This window comes from Dama dama, chromosome X, assembly GCF_033118175.1.
Source record: "Dama dama isolate Ldn47 chromosome X, ASM3311817v1, whole genome shotgun sequence".
In the NCBI taxonomy this organism is placed as follows: domain Eukaryota; kingdom Metazoa; phylum Chordata; class Mammalia; order Artiodactyla; family Cervidae; genus Dama; species Dama dama.
Genome location: NC_083714.1, coordinates 39754947 through 39779626, shown reverse-complemented (window position 1 = coordinate 39779626; position 24680 = coordinate 39754947). Strand labels below are relative to the sequence as shown.

The 24680-nt window shown below is 41.9% G+C and overlaps 1 protein-coding gene across 4 annotated transcripts in view; it reads right to left on the bottom strand.

Moving 5' to 3' along the window:
• The window catches only part of FHL1 (four and a half LIM domains 1), a 58549-nt gene that overhangs the window by 14386 nt on the left and 19483 nt on the right, over positions 1–24680 (bottom strand). For all 4 annotated transcript variants that reach the window (XM_061136196.1, XM_061136197.1, XM_061136198.1 and 1 more), the window contains exon 2: positions 20362–20432. The gene's annotated coding sequence lies outside the window, so the exon portion shown is untranslated. The remainder of the gene's footprint in view (positions 1–20361; positions 20433–24680) is intronic.

Sequence of the window (24680 nt, the reverse complement as noted above, 5' to 3'; positions counted from 1 at the left end):
TTAACAATCACTGCACTGTTTACAAAGCACCTTCATGAACTGTTGGTGGAGCTGGTTGGTGTTTGATGAACAAATCTCTTTAGCATCTGAAGGCCATGTTTCAGGCCTTTCAGCCTCTCCTGCTCCAGCAAACATCAGGATGATTTTCTGGTGAGTGTTGGGCATCACAACGTCTAAGTCTCCTCTCACAGGAGAACCCAAGAACCATTTCAGAGGTTAGCTACACACTCCTGTCATCCAACCACTCTGCATTTACATTTAACCTACCTTTGGCTCCAGCTGTAGATAACACCACCCCATCCATTCGTTGATTTTATAACACTTCCTGAACACATGTCTCACTGTGCAGTGCAAGATATTTTGCTGGTCACAAAGAATGAGGGACAGCCCTTCCTTTGCAGTGTACCAAGATCAACATACAGACGACTAGCAGGCAAGGCATGGCACGCTGAGTACAAGACAGATGGAAAAGTGGTATCAAGATTTATCACAGTCAGAGATCACATCGGGTTTGGGGGACTGGACAAGGCTAGATGGCTGTGATGATATGTGCCCTGGTCCCTGAAGAATGGGGGAGACTGCAGCGCCCAGAGCAGGGGAGGGGGCATGCCAAGAAAGGGGACAGTGTGAGCAAAGGTATGAGAAGAGTGAGGCCCGCTCCAGAGGCAGGACGCAGCCCAGAGTGGGCAGGAGCGTACAGACAAGGGAGCCACAGTACACACCGCCTCACTTCCTCACTCACTCACTCCAGAAGCAGGGAGGGGCTCTGACAGGGAACGATGGTTCCCCCCTGAGATGTCAGGAGGATGACCTACATGAAGGCACCCTGGGCAGTGGGCCTGGAGAGGAGAGCTGAAAGGGACACTGTGGCACAGGACTTGAAAGGATAGCTTAGGTGCATTGGATGGGGAGAGGCCACCGCCCTGCTGAGGTCGTTCATGATTCTGGGTGATCAGGGAATCGATGGGGCACTTGGGAGGCAGAGCCAGTGTGGGGAAGAGTGGAACTTTATAACAAGGTTCTTCTGAGATGTCAACAACTAAGCCCCTTTAATGGGATCCCACATGTCAAGCTGAGAGAGAAATAGGGATGAGGGTAAGGTCGGGTGGAATCAACGTTCATGGGGATTCTCACCCTGCAATCAAACCTCAGAATCTCTACCTCACAAACAACTCTGGGAGGATCAAACTTCCAAAGTTCAAAGGGGCGCAACCTAAGAGTCAAACATGGCGAATTCAGTGACCCAGTTGGCCCATACCTTGGGAGTTCGTCACTCATGGCTTGGCTTGTGGTGATCCTTCTCCCTTTACCATAGTTTTCTTTTACTGAAGACATCGGAAAACTTACTCAGGTTTAGTTACTTGGCCGTGAGTCCAGCCAGAGACAACAGGCTGATAACAACCTGAAATGGAGTATTTGTGAACCTAACACTATTTTCACCTTAATTTTTCTCTTCCATTCTTCTTTTCCCCATGCCTGCTACTAACACATTAATACACTGCAAATTTTAACTTTGTCAGGCTCCCCAGTCCCTCCGCCAACAACTTTCCCGAGCGACTCCAACCGCGAGATTAAGGCACCCAGTCATGCACTGAGACATGGTGTGATTCAATGTTGTGCTCTCCAGAGTATTTCTTGTCCTATGTGCTCTTGCCAGAAAAAGGCCAGGACAACTTCTGCCATCTCATGTTCCTGTCAATCTTTAGGGTGAGAAGAGTACTTTTTCTTACTGACAAGCCAAATTTTGCAAAGTCACTGCTTAAGTGTCACAACCGGTCAAAGAATAAAACAAGGGGACCCCAAGAACCATAAAAGGGGCAATTATATCAGGTAAGATCCAAATGAAAGCAAACCTGGAATTTTTCCTCTCCAAAGAGGAAGCTTTCGCTCAAGAAAGGGTGGCTATCAAAGGGGAAGATCTGTTATAAGTGATATAAAATACATGGAACAGAAGACCCTGGCACTAGCAGAGCACGTTGAAAATGTTCATTCACTCCCGTGAAGGCCTGTTCATTTCACAATTCACCAGGGCTCAGAAAATTTCCATGAAAGACTCACAGATCAAGCATTTCAACACGTGCCATGGCCTCTGCCATTTGATTTTTTAAAATGTCAGTCCATGATTAGTAACAGTTTTAAATGTTTCTTGTCCCCAAAGTCTGCCCCTTCCCATACTGCTCCTACACTCTCACCAAGATGTAGGAACTATCCTAACCACACCCCAGAGATGTTTCTGTGGCCTTCTAACCAGAAAACACCATGAGGACAACAGTGAAGAAATGACTTTCAAGGTGAGCCACTATGATGATCTCAGATTTAAATATATATATTTGAAGTGTCACTTAAAAGAGGAAATAAAGAGGAAGTGAGAAAAATCAGAAAGAGTTTTAGAAGGAAATTTAGAATACAAACACAGAATTTTGATCAGAGGAAAATGAACACTTCATGAAACTGAGAAGCTCGTAAGGACAAATCTTTGTCATATTTTAGGTGTTAAAATTCTCTTCCAGTCTATTTCTACCAGCCACTTGTGATATATCTGTTTTAGTTCCATGGTGCCATGTGCCATGACTCAAAACACCCTTTCAGTCATGCAAAGTCCTGGCATTTACCAAGCCCCCACCTGTTATGGACATTTCAAGCCTCTGATAGATGCTTGAGAGCTAAACATTCCATGAACCTGGCCTATAATTTAGCCAGCTGATTAATATATATAACAGGAAAGAACAGCAAATCAAATAAGCTTCCATCTCCTTACTCTTAACTCTGCTACCTGGGACCAGAGGTATGATCATAATACCTTATGAGCCCTGCTTCAGGGTGTGATATCTTCGCTAGTAACATGCAACCTGTCTTCAGGCATCAAAGGACTGGAATAACTGCATCCCTTCATTATGCATCGGTGCTTTCAACTCCCAAATGCGGAAGCCCCACAATTCAGGGTTGAAGTTGCAAACACGAGTGGTTCTCTGGAGTTGGTCATGGTGCCCAGAAGAGAGTGTGAGAGCACAGGGGCAGGACAGGCTTCCAGCCATGATCTGAGCATCACTCAGGAAGTTTAGAGTTTGTCAGGCAATAGGGCCTGAGAAGGAGTCCACAGCCAAAGTGGCAGAAGCCACCACAGGTCACACACTCGGGAAGCCTCCATCACGTTTACCTCAAACCCCAAACCTTGTTAGTTTTCCAGTGGTATGTTAATCAAAGAGAACAAGCATATGAATACAGACTGAATGTAAACAAGACCAGGCTATCAGAGGCAGGAAAACCCAAACGAATGGTGATGGCGATCACTGTACTCAATGGGACTCAGATGAAATGGTTCAGACCGCACCATAACTATTTTGGAAGGTTTCCACAAAAGAAAATCAAGTCTTAATTTTATATGAGATTGTTTGAGCAAATAACATTGTTCTAAGACAAATAACATAGAATTTGCCCTGAGTTTAATATGGGGTTATGTTTTTTAAAGTTTCAAAGGAATACAGTATAGTAGCTAAGAGCATGGGCTGTGGAGCCAGAATGTCTAGAATTGACTCTTGCCTCCTCCACTTAGTGGTTGTGCGCGAGCACGTATTAGTTAACTTCTCTGTGAGTCTGCTCATTTTTAAAATGGGGATAACAAGAGTACCTAACCTTAACAGAGCTGTCATGAAAAATGAAACAGTAAATACTGGCAACATTTAGAACAGTGGTTAGGACACAGCAAGTACAACCTATTTTTATTTATTCAATTTCACTCTAAAAATACGGATGTTCCAAGAAGCAGATTCCTGCAAAAGAGGAATGTATCTTCAATTCACAGGGGATATGTGGAAAAAAAGATAAGAGCTCAGGATCTTGGCCAAGAGCCCAGCTGCAAGGATTTTGGGCCCGAGAATGACTGAGGCCACCAAGAGCAATTCTGAAAATCCTAGGAATTCAGAGGAATCAGTCTCTGGCAGCAGGACTGTCCAGGGGGAGAACTGTCCCTCCCATATTTTCAAGGAGGTTTACAGATGACAGAGCCCTATGGAGATTGAAACTCTGCTCTTTCGATCCTCTAGTGAAAAGACGGGACCCGCTAGATCTAGGTCCCCTGCTCAGTCTTGGGCTGGGGCAGGATCTTCCCCATGTCCCTCCTACATGTAAGGGCCTAGTGAGCCCAGTGGATGATCAGACCTTCCTACATGATCAAAAAGTCCTTGCTTTGATGAGGCGAATTAATGAGATATGCCCCCTGTGGCTCACACCTCTATCTTCAGTTTGCTTATGAAGATGAACAAGAAGAGGCTGCCTGTACTCCAGGAACCACAGCTTAGTCTTGGATCATGTGAGTTCATTCAGAATGAATGCCAAGGACACGCATCTTAAGATGTGGTCTTCTTAAGCCACTTACAAGATGAGGTAAGGCTGCTTGTGGGGAGACTTCGCTTGAGTGAGCTCACTCAGGCCGAAGGTCTCAGAAGTGGCAGAGCTGAGACTGTGCACTGTCTAACCCATCCCTGAGCCAGGATAGACTGTGGTCACCCTGCTGTGCCCAACCCAAGATGAGCTCAAGTGTAAGCACCTGGAGTGGGGAAGACTGACAGGAGACTGTTCTCTGACCAACCCATGGAGTGGCTGATGCTGCGATGGCAATGGCCCAGCACCTATGAACACTTGGTGACTAGGGGAAGAGAGGTCACACTGTCAGGTCCACCAATCTCACCCCAGAGCCCCAAAGCTAAGCCCCTCCTATTAGAAAGGGCTCCTCAAACCCTGTGGCTCAACATGACCCAGAGAACCCAAGAAGTGGTGGCTCAGTGGCTCACTGGGGAGGCAGGCTAGGGGCAGGGGTTGCTCTGAGGCCAGCTGTGAGGAGAGGAAGGGCAGACTTCTCCAAAGATTCTGGCTTCTTTGAAACCTCCCATCACTTTCTCTTTTAGCGGCAGGGAGTGGGGAATGCCTGCAGCCACCATTTCTCAATCCCATATAACTGAAAATCCTTTAGTAATTTTGCTTAAAATTCTATCAACCAGGACTTCATCGGGGTTAACAATGTTCCACTAGAAAACAGAAAGATCACTGGTGGGTATTAGTGAAAGTAGCTAAGGATATGAAGTTTTTCAGTGTTATCAGCAATGCTACGTAAAATATTTTACAACAGAAAGATTTCTTTAGTGGAAACTTAAAAGTTTCTTGTTTTATATGTTCACAGTGACTCAAAGTTTCCACGTTTATGACTTCACCAAGTTGTTTTTTATTTACTAAGATACTATTTATGCAGCATAAAATTAATCATTTTAAAAGTGTACACTTCAGTGGGTTTTAGTATACTCATAAAGTGGTACAACCATTACCCTTATCTAATTCCAGAACATTTTTATCACCCCCTATTCCCTCTCTTCCCAGCCCCTGGCAACCACTAATCTACTTTCTGTTTCTGGGGATTTGGCTATTTGGATATTTTCATATAAATGGAATCATACGATGTGTGACCAAAAATTTTGTGGCTGCTTTCTTTCACTTAGCATGTTTTCAAGGCTCATGCGTGTTGTAGATGTGTAAGTACTTCATTCCTTTTTATCGCTGAATAATACCCCATTGTCTGGATATCCTACAGCCTGTTTATTCATTCTTTCACCAGTTGATGGACATGAACTGCTTCTATTTTTTAGCTATTATGAATAATGCTGCTGTGAACATTGTTTTTGCATGTGGATTTATTTTCCTTTTTAATACATATTGAGACAAAAAGGTAGAAGAGAATATATAGTGAAAATTCTTTTTCCCTGCCTGTTCAAGACACCTATTCCCCTTTCTCCATCAGGAACCAATGAACGATACTGGTGTCTTATGTTTCCTGAGATACCAGGCATATGAAACATAGACAGCCATGCACATTTTTTCTTTTTAAAAAACATAACAATGATACACTACACATACTCTTCTACACCTTACCTTTCCTATTCAATATATCTTAGAGTTTTCATATTAGTACTTAAAGAGCCTCGACTTTTGTAACATGTATATGGTATTCAACTGTGAAGATGGGCCACAATTATAGTTCGTCACAGATAGATATATGTTATTTCAAGTCTATTATTACAAACACTGATGTAAGAGATATGCAAAGTTTAAAATGATGGGATGAATCAACTAAAAAAGTTGGTGAGTTTGATCAGACTGCCCTTCTCTAATACCAAGGGTCAACTTGCACTAAAAGAAGCAGCGTTGTGATTTATTTACAAGGAAACAGACAGAAAGGAAAAGGCTGAAGAGATCTCAAGTGGATCAGGCAGCACCCACCAAAGCTTACTGAAATGGCAGATTATTTTTGTTCAGGCAAAGAAGATGCCACTTGGAAATCCCATGCCAACTACGTTAAGGTTACCCTCAGCTAATAAAGCCACCCAGACAGGAAGTGGCTTTTGATTCCAAGTTGAGTGCTCTTTGCACCAAACCATGATGCTTGGCCAGTGAGTTACAAGACAATAAACCGAGTCAAACACTTATCCTGACAACATACACATATGCTCATTGCGGTGCAGTGTCGCACTGTGAGACACCGGTGACAACTGAGATGTGATCCCTCAAGATTGAGGCGGCGCTTTAGTGTTCATCAACTCTTTAGGCAGAAAAGGTATAAAGTATACATGGTATTTGCCTTTCACAGGTTCACGTTCTCTTCTTTATCTACTGAACAAAACAAAAGGTGGCTTCTCAGCTGGGGAGAAGCTGGACTGGAGCCAGCTGAGCTGGGCACAGGGCCTCTAGGCCAGCGGACGGGCACAGGAGCCCATGCTCAGCACTGAGCCAGAGCCGGTGCGGCTGAGTCACAGCTGACCTTCACCTTGCCCGCCCAGAGGGCAACACCACACACCTTCCTTATGGAAACCTGTCAGGGATTTTCCAGTTCTGCATCAGAGCTTTAAATGGACCCTGTGAGTGTCCCTTCTGTAAAGCAGAAGAGCAACTTGATGTCTATCATCTCAAAAGTCAGTGTTTTCTGAAATGGGCACTTGCTTTTTTAAAGTTCACGTAACTAACAGAAGCCAGGTGATTCGTGCTCTGTCACTGACTTACCAACTTAAGATTGTTCCTGTTTCTTCGACAAACAAGAAAAAGAAATATCACTCCCACTCCCACTCCAATCTCACAGTGAACATTTACAAAATTAATTCTTTGGGTTTCAGGAAAAGGGGGTTAATGCTTATAAATTAGCATAATACATGCAACTAGTTAAAACGTACATCTAGTTAAAATGTGCAACTATTTAAAACGTAGTTTTAAGTTAAAACGTACATCTACCAGTGATTTTTGTTAGATGTTAAAAGAGGGATCCTAGGTCACGGTGTTGTGGCAGGTCAGTGAGGAGGGCCAGGGGTATGCTAAAAATCACAAAAACAAACTAATTTAATTCTCTTCAAGCTATCTACTCATTTAAGGTCATAAATAAATGATAAAATATGCTATATAAATGACTACACTGGACAGGGGAGTGTACAGAGAAGAGATGAATTCAGGAACTGTGAAAAAGGACGTTTAATTTTGAAAGTTTTTAGCATGTGCAAAATCAATTACAAGTTATGTTTGTCAAAATAAATGAAGACAACATTATAAAAATTAAATTCGTTTTAAGCTTACATTTAATGCACAGAACAGTGAATATTTGGTTGGCTTCATTGTTTTGTAACTCAACGAATGAGCAATAGACATGGAATAAAAAACCCCATTTACCTGATCACAAGCCAATTTAGTTTTTCTTCCTCATCAATAAAATGGGAACATGAACCTTCCCTGCCTTCCCTACAGGACTGTTTTAGGAACCAAATTAAATCCTGTGTGTCCAAGTACTATATGAACTGAAAAGTAGTATAAAAAAATCTGTAAAAGAAAAATATATATAAAAATCAGGCTTTGGACCTAAGTAGATAGTGTCTTTTAATTTTTAAAGTGGATTTCATTTTTCACATGACTTACAAAAATTTCATAGTAAACACACACACACATTTATACACCACTAAAATCTAGTAGCAGAACACTGCAAAAGGACTGGCAAGGATTCTCCTTCTCTCATGTTAGCCCAACACTTCCAAGGATACAGAATTTAGAAAATAGGCATACGGGTATTCTAGTTTTCCTTAGGGTCTAATTATTTAATCCTCTTGCTATATAGTTAATATTTGATTCTTTGTAAAGGCACAAGTAGCAGGAAACAAATATATAATAAGCAAGTTCCACATAATCTTGGTTCTTTGCTTTGATCTAAAAATCAAAAGCATACTCCTCTGCCTATTTGTAGAGGGTAATTTTAAGTTGCTTTCAGTAACTGACACGGTTTATCCTTCATTCTTTACAAAGAGAACAACATGGAAAGCTCTCCACTTTTTCTCCAATTTTTTCCTCCAGAAAAAATTAAGCCAAGGTTGGTCAGAAGACTTTTTTTCCCAGAAAAATTAAATAAAACAAGGAGCACTTTTTATTCGTTGTCAGAGGGCTGGAGATTTAGTAACCACTTGAAGAAGTGAGTTAATCCCTTTGTAACACAGCCAAAACAGGGTTTATTTTCCTACTGTTATGATGGTAACTTAGAACACACAGGACAACAATATCAAATATCAATTCCCTCCAGAGTTGTAACTTTCTAAATGTAGTAATTAGTTATTTGTCAAGATTATCATTCAACATATGAATAATTTCTACAGAGTAATTGTGCCTTGATGCCACTTTCTATATCAAGTCCTCAAATGCTATCAAATATAAACCAGGTACTGTTTTCATGAAAGGAGAGTACAGGTGTTACAGATGGATAAACTGAGATGTTAGAAAGATTAACTGTCTTGCCTTAAGAGAGGGGAGCAAGGGCAAACTAAGAATAGAAGCTCATACTGTCACCTGTCCCCATAAATCTAGAAGCTTTCCACCTTCCTGCTAGGTACACAGTCTAATCAATTTCTATGTGGTTTGAACATCTGTTTTGCAGTCAGGAAATGAAGTTTCTAAACTGTTTTGTGGACATGTCATTTACTCCAGGGTGGCTCTGTACATATGAATGACAGAATATAAAGTATTCATATACAAAATAACAGTTTTCAAACAAAATTAAATCAGATTAATAGTAATCATTCAAAAACTTGAATTATAACAGAAGCTAGATACAGTTTTAAACCTGTCTACTACACCATATACAGTAAATCCGTTTTATTATCAGAGCTTATGAAAGTCTTAGATCAAAGAGCAAGTAAGTAGTAGAGGAATCAAAACCTTTGCAACCTAATAAGTCTCTTCCAAGACCAAAGGGCATTATCCTTTCACGGTGCTAAGGACTTCTAATAGGTTTTAAAGAAGTAGTGTGTCTGTCTCAGGGCATTGCTTAAATTTTTACAACTCCCTATAGGTAATTTTTAAAATCCATGTTCTTTTGACACATTTAAGATATATCTAACCACCCAGTTCTTCACCCACATCCCCAATCCTAACTTTTTATTCTTAAACATTAAATTTTTCTTGGAAGTTTCACAGCTTGGAAGCATCGAAGAGATCTGCTTCTACCCAGGCAACAGCAGCTGGAACTGAAGTGGAAACTGCAGGATTAGCCCCGATAGGGAGGGGGCCCAACTCCTTGGAAATACTTTTAAGGGCTCTTCAGCCAGCTAACTCAGGACTGCAAGGGAAGGCTTCCAGAAGGAAATATACCCAGCCAACCCTGGGGTCAAGGGAGAGTGTTTGGATGGGATTCTGGGGATTGAGAATAAAAAGAACAACAATGCAGCTTTGCAAGGACAGAGGGCGTGCTTTCCACATCAAGGGGGCAAAAGCCACACTGAAAACCTCTCATCTCCATCCCAGTCTCAGTGTTCCCAATTGTAACAAGAGTATTTTTTAATAATTTGCACTTAACACCTTGACACCAGGGTTTGGGACAGGATCTAGCAGAGAGCAAATTTAGTCCTTAGTTAATTGTTTCCCTGTTTTCCAAATGCAACAGATTTTGTTGGATTGATCAACACTGATGTATTTTTTAAAACACTTTAAAAGATGATATCCTGCCTCTCTGTAAGAACTGGAAGTTATTTGGCTCTTGTCTCAACGATGAAAACAAAATTTACAAGCATACACCCCCCCCCTTTCTATCAGGGGTCAGCAATGTCTGAGTCACAAAAAAGTCCAGATTTAAAAATAAGCCAGTATTCTTTTCCAACTCCATGCCGGAATTCCAGAAAATGTGCGACTTTTAAAACAAGGCTCCTATTTTTTTTGCCCAGTAAAAGTGGGGCATCTATTTGACATCTTCTTTCACGGGACTCTATGCCACTTTAGGCATATTTGTATATTGTTCGAAAAGCCAGACTCAAAGTATGTAAAATACATGAACTTACTTGACTGGTGAAATCTACCACATATTCTTGGAAATGCATCCCGAAGTCATTTGGATTGGTAGATACAGACAGAGGGATGACTAGATATGTCATCAGACAAGTAGAGTAAAATGCTAACGGCACACTCCAGAGGCTGGGGATACAGGTGTTCTTCACACCATCACTGCAACTTGGAAATCTTCATAATAAAATGTTAGCAGAACATAAAAATAGATAAGCAAACACTTAAAAAAAAACCCAACTTCAGTGATAAACAAGGCAGGTACTGGCTTAGACTACCTACAGGCAGAGAATGTGGTCCAACCCAGAACGAAAGGACCAAAGTGAGGACAGTGTCCTCCAAGCAAAAGAAAGAAGCCAGAGCCATTGTAAGGCTTTTTAAGCATCATCAAAGAAGCCCTGAAAATCTCCTAACGAACTGTACTATTGCACCCACACATTTTCAAACTTGTGTTGAGCACTTTGAGCTATGGGCCAAGAGAGAGACCTTTCGAAAGGTTCCCTAATCCATTCACACGGCCCCATCTGAGGGATGACACTGGAACCCGCCTCCAGCCTCTTGACTACCTCTCCCCTTTTATGGTGGTTTCAAGTTGAAAGCAGTACTCATCTGTTTCCAGATTCCTAAAGGTACTAGAAAAAAAAATCTAAATATAACAGATGGATAAGTGCTCACAGTAACTGGAAACCAAAATGTAACTTCAGCTTTTGCAGGCTGATACCCTAACACATGGCTTTAGTGTAATGGTCTCACTGAAGACCTTTTGTCTTTATTCCCACAACAGAAATATTATCCTGACTTTGATGGATGACAGATAAGTGTTATTCAAAATTTTATTTTAAGCTGACATTAATAACCTTTACTTATTTTAAAGTCATTCAGTAAGTGTTCTCATGTATGTCAAAATTTACTATGAAACACAGTTGAGGGTGTCTGTTGCTTTTTTATTGTCTTTAAAATAGTTCGATGCACTTTAAAAAATCTAATTCAAATGTTGGTGAATCCTCTGAAACATCTCTATGAGTTATAGGGTTCCATGGAATATATGTGAAAACCAATAGGTTAGAAGGACCCTCTATTTGTAGTTAGTGTTTATAAAATCTACCATCCTTAGGTAATATAAACAGCCCCGGAACCCTCTCAAGATTTTACATAATGCTATCATGCTGGTAACTTCCTGTTTCGGAATCCCTTTCCTCATCACTTACAGTATTTAACTCAAACCTCCTGCCCCACTATCCTCAACACCAATTCTCCAGTTTTACACTTATAAACAAGACCCTCAATTCTTATTTCCTATACGGGCCTTACAAGTTTCAACACTACAAATAATGTGACCGTGTAATGTGGGAGATAAAGGGCAGCAATATGAAGTGCTTTTCACTTGCTGGTAGTTAAAAATAAACAAAAAGTCCCCCGAGTCTGAAAATGGAGCTTATTTCACATTCAACTTACATCTTTTCCTAGCCACCACCAAAGTAAGTGTCAGAATCTTAGCAAATCCGATAGCAGGTCTAAGAATTTCAAAATTGCAACCACATAATGATATGCATGCTGCAGTGTTCCAGAGTGAAGTATATTATATATGGACACCTGCAGGTTGCTCTGAGTGAGCATCTGAACCTACTTTAGTGAATAAACACACTTATGGATTATGAATCCTCTAGCCACGTACACTGGTACTACGTACACAAACTCCTCACCAGAATCCACAGAAAAACTCCACTGGTTGTGGGAAAGAAACACTTGGAATATCTTAGGGAAATTATTAATTCGTACCCCTGAATCAGGTATGGGCTTCCCAGGTGGTGCTAGTGGTAAAGAATCCACCTGCCAGTGCAGGAGATATAAGAGACGCAGGTTCGATGCCTGAGTTGGGAAGATCCCCTAGAGGAGGAAATAGCAACCCACTCCAGTATTCCTGCCTAAAGAATCCCATGGACAGAGAAGCCTGGTGGGCTACAGTCCACAGGGTCGCAAAGAGTTGGACACGACTGAAGCGACTTAGCAGGCATGCAGAGGCAGGTATAAAAACGTTCATAACACATACATATCACATGGCTTAAGAGGTTTCCATAGTCTTGGAAAGACCACAAATTCTCACCAAACTACCTAAGGACCACTGCTTTCCTACTTAGGTGAAGAACTGGGTGAAGAAACTAAATGTTCACCCATCAGATGGAGATCCTTCAGTGAGACATGCTATACAAAGAAGGAATTATCTGGCTGATAGGACAGCAGAATGAGGCTACCATTCTAAACACATTTTAATATACTTCATCCTTTTTAAATTTAAATTGATTTCATCCTTAGACCCATTAAAACAAAAGTAAAACATTAAGAATTAAAGACACAAGGAAATAAGCACAGTTCTCCACAGTAGGCTTTCAACACACAAGGATGATATGATGATCATGATGTTGATGTGGACAGTGATGAGGATAAAAGTGCTTGCTATTCTTCCACAAGCACTGTTAACAGCTTTGGGCTTCGACATTTTAACTTCTGTAAAAGCTTTGACCTCAGCTATGCTAATTGTACTGACCATAATAAAATGTATATGACTATGACCTTAATGTCATAAATTTTCTAAGTTCACGGTTGTAAGACACTTGAGCAAGGTTTCAACCCCAGAACTTAAATGAGTTTCCAACATTCGTCTCACAAGTATGGATTTCTTTCACCAGTTAGCATCTGTTGTTGGCTTCTCAAGTCTCTGTACTATTAATAGAAGAGTTGATGATGGAGAAAACCTTAAAACAACATCCATATCCACTGAGTTTTATGATGTTAAAAAATTGTAATAAAAACATTAAGTATTCACGAGTTCCTATCAGACTTGAACTGAACTTGATGACAGACTTTAACACTAATATTTTATTGAGGAATAAAGATGTAAGGGCACTTAAGTTGCTTCTCTTGTCTGTCTTTGCACAGTCCTCATGAATCATTTACTAATTCCTTTGCTTGGTTTTAAAGAAAATTAACATGTGTGAGTTTGTTCCTAGAGAAGATGAAAGGACTTGCAAATAGACAAATTATCCATGAGTAAACTAACACACTATACACCAGCATTAAATATGGCACTGACTTGATTTGTGATATATTATTAAATTTCCTAAAACTGAAGTATCTTGTAAGTCTCAAAGTATCATATGGAAGAGGATAAAAAGTTTTACAAAATGATTTGAACTAACTTCAAGATGGTTTGACTCAACCTACCTTAACTACTCAGAGATCCATGTTTTCATTTACATCATTTGGGTATGGACAGAGCACTAGATTTGAATTCCAATGTCCAAACCTGACTTCTTCTGTGGGAATCCTAGTCAAACCTAACCTTTATAGTTTAATACATTTGAACTTTGAAATATGGTTTCAACATTTCTATGCATTGAGACTTAGAATGATGTAATAGATAAAGGAGATACTTTTTAAAAAATCTGTAATACCCAATCAATGTCCCAATTGATTTAATATTCTTAGAAAAGAGTCACTTTTAAAAAGTTCTCACTGAAAGTTAATTCACATTAACAATATTTTAATTGAAAAAAAGTATTTCCTGGGGCCAATGGTAATGTTGCACATGTTTATGTATGTATGTGTATGTGCATATTTATCTAAAAGACTTCACTTTCTCTACAAGTGCCCCATGAACTCTGAACGAAGAGCAGAAAAATCGAAGACTCTGGAGATACCACTTTTCCAGAGTCCAATTCAGACACTTTTCTCTAAGTGAGGCAGTTTCTCTCTTATGGTAAAAATGAATTCTCTCTATATCAGAGGCTGGGAAAGTCAAGAGATGTACAAGAGGTCAAAATTAAGTCCATTAAATCCCAGCCCTGGATTTAGTCACCATGGAGACAGGGGAGATAAATAAACCAGCAACCTTAACAAATGTGCTGCACCTTTGCCAGACATCTCTCTGACTTTACCGTTATTTTTACTTAAGTATCTTTCAGTCCAAACATAACTGACGATGAAGACTACGAAACCAAACAGAACGAGGCCCAAAAGAAATAGGAATGCTCATGCCGGCAAAGGGCAGGCAAAGAGTCAAGAGCAGCCCCCCTCAGCAGTGTGTGCTCTCTGTTCCCCTTGAAAAATGATTGCAACACGAAGCTCCAGAGGCAATGACATATGGGGAAAATATGTGGCCCTACAGCCAGAGGAAACCATGTCAAAAAAGAAAAACAGACATGAAGTAACTGACCTAATTAAAGGAGAAAAGTATACTGAGCAGGGAGACGGGAACACAGCTGGAGGGGAGGGGGCGCCATGAGAAGCTCAGGACACTGAGGTGGGGTTTTGCTGCTTCTTTGATGGAAACCAGGAGCTGAAACGGGTGCTGCCCTTCATCAAGGCTCCACTGCAATGAACACAGAATCCGGACACGTGAAGGTCTACCCCCAGCCCTGCTGCACGCCAATGAGAAGCTCTGAGACAGACAGCTACACCTTGTCACATGGGACACCAAGATGCCTTGCCAGAGACCACAGGAAGAAAAGGGGGAGGTTGGGGATGGTGGAATGAAGCAAGCAAGAAGGAACTAGACTATCAGAGCTTGGCATTCAGGCCCTGGGCTGGAGTCTTCACTGTGTTTCACAATTATGTACTAAACACCTACTGTGTGATCAAAGGAAACATCACTGCTTGTGATGTGGCGTCGACTTAAGAGGTAAAAGCTGAAGACTCTCAACGTCTAACGTGTACAAACAGGATAACAACACAAATAAAACCTCAAACAGAGTGCTACTTACATTTGTTCACGTGCCTTCTAGTTCTTCTCCGTATGTACATGTCACTTGACAAGGTTATAACCACAGCACATATACCATTTTGCATCCTACTTTTAAAAATCAGGTCGTATTATACAAATTCTTTCATACTGCTTTGCAAGTGTCTAAATTTTAATTTTGAACAGATACATGGAATTCTACTACATAGAAGTATCATAATTATTTATCTAAAACTATTAGTTGAATAAATGAACCATTTCTCTAATGTTGGATGTTTAAATTCTAATTTTTGTCCTTATAAACAACACTGTAATGAATATCCATAACATACAGTTTTTTTCTTTTCTTAGAACAGCTTGTTTCTTAGGACACATTTCCCCCAGATAGGATTACTGGATCAAGGGGTACCAATCTTTGTGACTTTTGCCATATATTGCCAAATAATGTTCCAAAAAAGCTTTTTACCAACTTACAATGTTACCAGCAATGAGTAAGTGTTTACTGCTTCCAAGGTAACCGTATTAGCATCAGGTTTTCTTTTTGTTTTTGTTGACTTAACAGATGAGAAATGTACCTCATTGCTATCTGAATATGCTCATCTTTGCACATCCGTGATGCTGAACATTTTTCCATGTGTTCATTTACTTTGCGATAGAACGTGAATGTCTTTTACCCATCTCCCTACTGGAGAATTCATTTAGCCAACAGAGATGGAGCCTCTCCGATATGCCAGGCCTTGCAATCTATATGAACTCCGTGCACAATACGGAAACCAATTATCCTGTCATATTCACTACAAACATTTCCTGGCCTGTTTTCCTTTTCAATATTTTGCCCCAGCTCTACTGAAGCATAATTACAAAAACTATACATATTTAAGGTATATAACACAATGTGATGGTTTGACATGAATACCCTGTGAAAAGACTATTGCTATCAAGTTAATATAGCCACCACCTCACAGTTACCACTCCGTCTCTGTGTGGTGAGAATACTTAAGATCTACTCTGTCAGTCCATTTTTATATATTTGATTCCATTGATCTCTTCCTTTCTGAGATCCTTCAAAAATTTTTTTTGTGGCCATGTGGCACAGTTTGCAGGATCTTAATTCCCCAACCAGGGATTGAACCTGGGGCCACAGCAGTGTAAGCATGGAGTCCCAACCACTGGACCACCAGGGCAGTCCCCAGAGTTTGATCACTGTATAGTTTACAAGGTTATCATATTCCCAGGGATTTGATAATTACACTATTTTCTGTGGTCTTCTTTATAAGTTTCTATAAGAGTCTCATAAATATATCCTTCTGTAATTATAAAATTCAAAGCTTCAATTCCTACTTCATGATTTGTGACCTTTAACATATCTCGCTCTTTCAACAGAAGCACTCAATTTAAAAAAACAAGATATAAAATAAAAGCTGGGGTTTCCTTGTGGTCCAGTGGCTAGGACTTCACCTGTCCAGTGCAGGGGGCCTGGGTTCGATCCCCAGTCACAGAGCGAGATCCACAACTAAAAGTTTACATGCTGAAACAAAGGCATGGTACTGATGCTCCTGCTCTGAATCAGGTCCCATCAGAAGATATCCCTCCTATCAGATGTTTACCCTCAACCCTTTTAAGGTATTCCCTTCAAATGAGCATCACTTAGTATGCACTTGAAAATTGACACACTGCTATTTTGAGAGGAAGGATGGCTCTAACTTTGTAGTCGCAATAGCGTAATAGACCTGGGGTTGAAGAGTCACATGTATGTAAGAGCCAAGCAGGCCTTACAAAAGAGTAAGACATTCAGATAACGGCACCCGACCCTTGTCCTTAGTGTCAAGGAGATAACAGAGTGGTGGACACTGTGGCAAGTTTCAGAGCTCATGTTCTATCTAAAGATACAGCAGCTATTTGGCTCCAGCCTAGCATTGCTCAACAGGAATGCAGGCTCAATGCTGCCAGATCTTCTGATATTTCAAGAGAAGATGAAAATCTGGATTTTTTTAAAAAAAATGTGAAATCTCTCAATTTCTAAATGATTGGCAATTCACTGAAAATTTTAAAAAACACCTCTGTGTGCCAGATCCAGCCCACCAGCTTGAGACCTTGGCTCTAGACAGAAGATTTCCAAAGTCTTTAAGCCTGTGTGACCCATCTGGGCTGCTTTTCCTGCTTACTACTAGTGCACCAAGAAGAGCGGTCACATGAATATACATGGTACGAATCAAATCACCATGACTACTACTCTTAAAAATTTTGTTTTGTGAATATTAAAAACTGCCAAATTGATAATGAAAGTGACCATATGTCAATGATACAAATATTTCCTAGAAGTGAAATGAATGTTTCCTTAATTGACAATATTATCTCTACTACAAAAACTAATACATAGAATACCCAGCTCAAGTATGCATGAAGAATTATGTTGTATTCAAGTTTTTGTTCCACGTAATTCCATACCTATTGGGCAGCCAAAGGGAACAATTTCAAGTTCTTGAATTATAAAGCTTACCTGTGAAAAACGCTGTGCTAAACATAAAACAGGATACATTATCATTAAAGAAACCCAAAATATATCCTCATGTGGAAATTGCAAAGTCCATTTTCCTTAACTGTCCAATTTTTCCAAATAAACTTTTAAAAACAAGAGTGTGAAATACACAGTTACATTTGTTTTCATTTTGGGGGCATTTGAGTCCCAGACACAGCTGCACATGCTCATATGGAGGTGGCATAATTCACAGGCTCAAGGAGCAAACTGCAGATAGGGACTTTGGTTTGCACCCCTGAACCCATACTGTTCTACTCAATACTGGGCAATTTATTTTAAAAAGGAAAAGCAAGCTTCCGCTTCTTCATCTGCAGAAGTGAAAATAATCTAGGGATGTCCTACCCCTGAAGACTATTAAACCAAAATGTACCATTCTTTTTGTTTTGCTCACTCTTATATTCCTGACCTAGTCCATAGAAAGGCTGAATGAATGAATAAAAGAAAGGAAAACAGATCACAAGACACCATGGCATCATGACTGTTGAGCTGTTACTTTAAAATCAATGTCATCGATTTCTGTCATAGTGAAGCAAACTTAATGAATTCTATTTCATTAACTAACTTGAGAATCTCACTGCTCTCAAAGAAAACCCAAAGATGTTAAGTTTTAGTCAAAGATGTCATTGGGGGAATTGTTAATATCAGAAAACCACTTCAAATATGCCTTCAAAGGACTTCAACTATAACGTTCCATTTTAAGAATACAGTCTTGTACACTTAAGTTTCTACTGAAGTTTTCTTACTGACAAAGTTTGTCAAGGCTTCAAACTACAGTGGAATTAGTAAGGGCAAACAGTGTATGTGATTGCCCAAGTTTCACCTGGCCAGCATTTCCAACTCAGTTGATGGGAGGATGTTTTTAGCTTTTCTGTGTATGTCCTTAAACAATCTAGTGTTTGTTTCTGTGGAAAGGGCACAGAGCAAAAACCTTGGCTCCTTAAACAGAGCTTTTCAACTGCCCTAGGGCTCCTTGGAGAAGAGTTGCAGCCTCCTACTTGAGCCAAGGCAGTTCTGGTTTGGTGTTCTCTACTGTGGTTAGACCTAAAGCTTTATTTGAGGACAGGCTTTTATCATTTAAAAAAAAGTTTGAAAACCACCCTTCTGGATAAAGCCTGGGGTTGATAGTAATGCCAGGACTTAAACCTGAAGATGGAAGAGTTGATCATGGCTGGCAGCTGAGAGAAACTGGGAAGGATCTCTAACTACCACTGTAACTGATGAAATTGATCACATTCAGATTAAACATTTCTAAAAAGCTGTCCTACTTGTTCACTCTTTAGGGTTTAATATCTTTAGGGTTTATATTTTCTATCTAGGGTTTAATATATTTGAATATATATATTTAAAAATCTCTGGAAAATTCTGTATCAAGTAGATGTAACAAAGGCTACTGCTGCTGCTAAGTCACTTCAGTCGTGTCCGACTCTGTGAGACCCCATAGACGGCAGCCCACCAGGCTCCGCCGTCCCTGGGATTCTCCAGGCAAGAACACTGGAGTGGGTTGCCATTTCCTTCTCCAATGCATGAAAGTGAAAAGTGAAAGTGAAGTCGCTCAGTCGTGTCCAACTCTTAGTGACCCCATGGACCGCAGCCTACCAGGCTCCTCCGTCCATGGGATTTTCCAGTCACGAGTACTGGAGTGGGGTGCCATCGCCTTCTCCGAACAAAGGCTACTACCCTAACTGAAATGACAGGCCCTACACTGCATGTGGGACAGAGCATGGAATGGGGTGGGGTGGATGGGAAGGCAGAAATGCAGCAACCTTTTTGATGGATGAAACTAGAAATCCTGAGTGGTCTGGTGCCAACAAATGTTACTACCACTCTTTTATTTTATTTTTTTCATTTATTTTTATTAGTTGGAGGCTAATTACTTCACAACATTGCAGTGGGTTTTGTCAGTTCTAATGAGATGGATGAAACTGGGGCCCATTATACAGAGTGAAGTAAGCCAGAAAGATAAAGAACTACCGCTCTTTTAAACACAAGGAGACTGGGTCCCAGAGAGCAGCAAGACTGCAGCTCCTCACACTGTGCCTAGGGGAACCGTCTTGCAGAGTCCCTTCTTCCAGTTTTTGCAAAGGTGAACATCCCTGATCTCTCAAAAAAGACAGAAAAGTAACCTGGCATCATCACAGAGTCTCCAGAAGCTGTCAAAGCTACTGGGACTAGGAGGACGCAGGATGCCTCTCCAGGGTATGTGAAATGGAAGGACTGGCCTTGCCCGGCTGCTCACACCCATGCAGCTGCGCTCAGAACTTTAGTCCTAATCAGAAGATGATCTGCCAACCCACATTAAGGTGACCCCACGGAAATGCTCCAAATTGGCAGACTGTGAGCAGCTGCCCTACACCTCGGCTCGGCTCACCCCAGGCCTGAAGAGTCCTGACAGCTGACTGGGCGGCCCAGGAGCTGCTCCACGCAGCTTTCCTGTTCCCTACCGTCAACAGGGTGCCAGAGGCAGGTCTGTAGCCTCGGGCCGACCTTCTAGCCACTCTGCTGTGCTTGGCACATTCACTTCTCATGCCCTTAAATTAAAAGCAAATGAGATGTTTTCACCCTTGAAAAGGGAATCCCCAGAGACCTCGTATCTAGGGTAAGCAGTGACATTGGTCAGCTCAATTAAAACAAACACGCTCAAAATCTACCACACAGATAAGATCTCTGGACAGTGTTGACCCGAACACCACACACCAGAAGGTGGAGACTGGTGTAATAATGTGTGGCAGTTGGGAAAACTTACCTCACAGTGGATGTGCGCAGAACGGGATGTATTCAGTGAGGGCGGGACACCGCTAACCACCTCTGATGTGCCTAAGTTAGGAAAAAATGAGAAGCAAGAGGTCAAGTTACCTTTTCAGGAGAAAAGCTATAAGTTTCTTTAAAAAAAAAACAAAAAACAAAAAAAAAAACAAACCCCTCACGATCCAAAAGTCAACTTCCTTTGAAATGGCTCACGGTAACACCTTCTTCTCTGTATTTACAACTCTTAAAGTTAAGGAAACCTGCCAAGATGTTCTGCATATTTCCCCAAATGTCTGTTTATCATATAACATTCGCACCGGCAATGGATCTGGCCCCCTCATTATCAAGCTGTATTAGCTCAAACACTCAGCATTGTTAGCGGAGTGAGCTCATGGCCTATTTCAGTTTTAAATTAACATTTGGCAATCACCCGGGTAATCAAAACAAATGACTCAGTCATTTAGAATAGATTTATTAGTTGAGTCTCCCCCCCCCCCACCTTTAACATCTCTAGCATATTTTGCCACAGGAGAGCTCAGATCCAGACAGAATGTAGAGCACAAGTCACCAGAGGAATATTTAGAGGTGTTGCCATGGAGATGAGGTGCTTTGTGACCGCTGAAGTTATCTCCAATCAACAACAGGATTAGGCAGCAGGCTGGTGGGCAGGCTCATCCCCGCATGGATGGTTCTGCCTGACTAGGAAACAGGTGTGCCCTGTGCTTTCCCCACTGACACAAAGATGGTACACTCTGACATGCTGCCCTCTCCACACCCTCCAGGCCTCCCCACAGGCAGCGCTGACATCACCACCTTACCCGCCCCCATTATTCAGAAAGGCCTGGCTGGGGCGAAGGAGAAAGGAAGTGTGATCACTGTATCCTCCCCAACATGTGAAATCCTGAAACTCACACCAAAGGCTCTTTTATATCAACTGTGAAATGTACATGAGTGAAAGAATTTGAAGGAAAAGAGAGCTCCCTGAGAGAAGGCCCTTCCCCCTGCTCAACCCAGGCCCACCTGTTCTGTTCACTCCTCCATTCCCACACCTAGAGTACCTGGCACACAGGAGGCACTCATGAAGCATCCATTGAATGAAATAAGGCAAACAAAAACCAAGGATTATAACCTGGCTCATAACTGCCCCCCCTCCACAACCAACCTGTTCCAAGCTGATCATCAAACAAGCAGTGGTCAGAGATTTTCTTTTCAATGTTAATGAATGGGAAAATAAATCCAGTTAGTTCAATAGGCTAAGGGGTTCATCTATTTAGAGACCTTAATGACAACTGTTGAAGACAACTCTTTCAAATTCAGTATGGACAAGTCTGCTGATGATTAGGGACAGGGGTCTTGTCTGCCAGATTTAAAGCCCCAGATATAAAGGCAAATTTGTTAACTTTCAAAAGTGAATGCTTAAACTGACTGACTCCAAAGAAATGCCTTCTAGTCCCCTTCCCACTTACACTTAAGGAGAGACAATATTTTCTTGTTCTAGCATATGAACAAAGTCTCACTGGTTCCATGTTCTACCTCATTTGTCTTACAGGACTTTAAGTTTCTTGGTGACAGGGACAGGAATCCCTGATTTCTTTTCTACCTCCCACGACTTGGCATGGTATGTATATACAGAAGGCTTGGCTCAGCCTCATCTCCCACCACCCGCACCCCAATCATACAGAACTCACTGTTTCTAAAAGGTGCCACGCCCTTTTGTGCAGCTGTGGGAAGAATGCAGCATGGCACAGCTGTTCACAGCAAGGGAGCTGGAGTCAGACTGCCTGGGTTCATGTGCTGGCCCCGCCTCATATCAGCTGTGCAACCTCTGGGAACCTCATAATGGTAAGTGACCTCACAGAGAGACTGCACGCTGGCAAGATGGCAGGGCATGTAACGCACTTAACCAGGGCCTCCCTCATACAAGGTACTCAGTGAACATCAGATATATCATTATCGTGATGATTACAGCAGGCAGAGAGTGAAATGTTATCAAACTCGGATAATAAATTCATATGCTGCCACTGACAGTTGGCCCCAAGTATACCCCTACTTAGATCCAACCCAACCTAAACTTTGAATCTGAATCCATCACAGTCTAGCCTTATGATACTAGCCCATTTTACTCACCTTGTTGGAACCAATTTTTCCTAGAGATAGATTCGATATGTAGTGGGCTCTATTGGAAGGAACCCCATTCTCTAAACAACCAGAATAGCTTTCTCCCTAAGATCCCAACACTGCCAGTACCTTCCCTGCCTTCTCTCTGTCTGCTCCCCACCTCTACAAGCTCAGGCTCTGAGGAGCCTGGTGGGGCCAGGGGAGGCCAGAGAACTTGTTTCCTAGTAACCACACCAAGTCACCGGCTCTCCTTGAGTCCTTGAGTGTTAATGTTCCCTGACACCCTCCAGAGGGCAGTAGAGAGAAAGGCCCCTGACTGACTCCGAAGAAATGCCTTCTTGTCCCCTTCCCACTTACACTTAAGGAGAGACAATATTTTCTTGTTCTAGCATATGAACAAAGTCTCATTGTGGTTCCATGTTCTACCTCATTTGTCTTACAGGACTTTAAGTTTCTTGGTGACAGGGACAGGCATCCCTGATTTCTTTTCTACCTCCCACGACTTGGCATGGTATGTATATACAGAAGGCTTGGCTCAGCCTCATCTCCCACCACCCGCACCCCAATCATACAGAACTCACTGTTTCTAAAAGGTGCCACGTCCTTTTATGCAGCTGTGGGAAGAATGCAGCATGGCACAGCTGTTCACAGCAAGGGAGCTGGAGTCAGACTGCCTGGGTTCATGTGCTGGCCCCGCCTCATATCAACTGTGCAACCTCTGGGAACCTCATAATGGTAAGTGACCTCACAGAGAGACTGCACGCTGGCAAGATGGCAGGGCATGTAACGCACTTAACCAGGGCCTCCCTCATACAAGGTACTCAGTGAACATCAGATATATCATTATCGTGATGATTACAGCAGGCAGAGAGTGAAATGTTGTCAAACTCGGATAATAAGTTCATATGCTGCCACAGTTGGCCCCAAGTATACCCCTACTTAGATCCAACCCAACCTAAACTTTGAATCTGAATCCATCACAGTCTAGTCGTATGATACTAGTCCATTTTACTCACCTTGTTGGAACCAATTTTTCCTAGAGATAGATTCGATATGTAGTGGGCTCTATTGGAAGGAACCCCATTCTCTAAACAACCAGAATAGCTTCCCCCCTAAGATCCCAACACTGCCAGTACCTTCCCTGCCTTCTCTCTGTCTGCTCCCTATCTCTACAAGCTCAGGCTCTGAGGAGCCTGGTGGGGCCAGGAGAGGCCAGAGAATTTGTTTCCTAGTAACCACACCAAGTCACCAGCTCTCCTTGAGTCCTTGAGTGTTAATGTTCCCTGACACCCCCAAAGGCCCCTGACTGACTCCGAAGAAATGCCTTCTAGTCCCCTTCCCACTTACACTTAAGGAGAGACAATATTTTCTTGTTCTAGCATATGAACAAAGTCTCACTGGTTCCATGTTCTACCTCATTTGTCTTACAGGACTTTAAGTTTCTTGGTGACAGGGACAGGAATCCCGGATTTCTACCTTCCAGGACTTGGCATGGTATGTATATACAGAAGGCTTGGCTCAGCCTCATCTCCCACCACCCGCACCCCAATCATACAGAACTCACTGTTTCTAAAAGGTGCCACGCCCTTTTGTGCAGCTGTGGGAAGAATGCAGCATGGCACAGCTGTTCACAGCAAGGGAGCTGGAGTCAGACTGCCTGGGTTCATGTGCTGGCCCCGCCTCATATCAGCTGTGCAACCTCTGGGAACCTCATAATGGTAAGTGACCTCACAGAGAGACTGCACGCTGGCAAGATGGCAGGGCATGTAACGCACTTAACCAGGGCCTCCCTCATACAAGGTACTCAGTGAACATCAGATATATCATTATCGTGATGATTACAGCAGGCAGAGAGTGAAATGTTGTCAAACTCGGATAATAAGTTCATATGCTGCCACAGTTGGCCCCAAGTATACCCCTACTTAGATCCAACCCAACCTAAACTTTGAATCTGAATCCATCACAGTCTAGCCTTATGATACTAGTCCATTTTACTCACCTTGTTGGAACCAATTTTTCCTAGAGATAGATTTGATATGTAGTGGGCTCTATTGGAAGGAATCCCATTCTCTAAACAACCAGAATAGCTTCCTCCCTAAGATCCCAACACTGCCAGTACCTTCCCTGCCTTCTCTCTGTCTGCTCCCTATCTCTACAAGCTCAGGCTCTGATGAGCCTGGTGGGGCCAGGGGAAGCCAG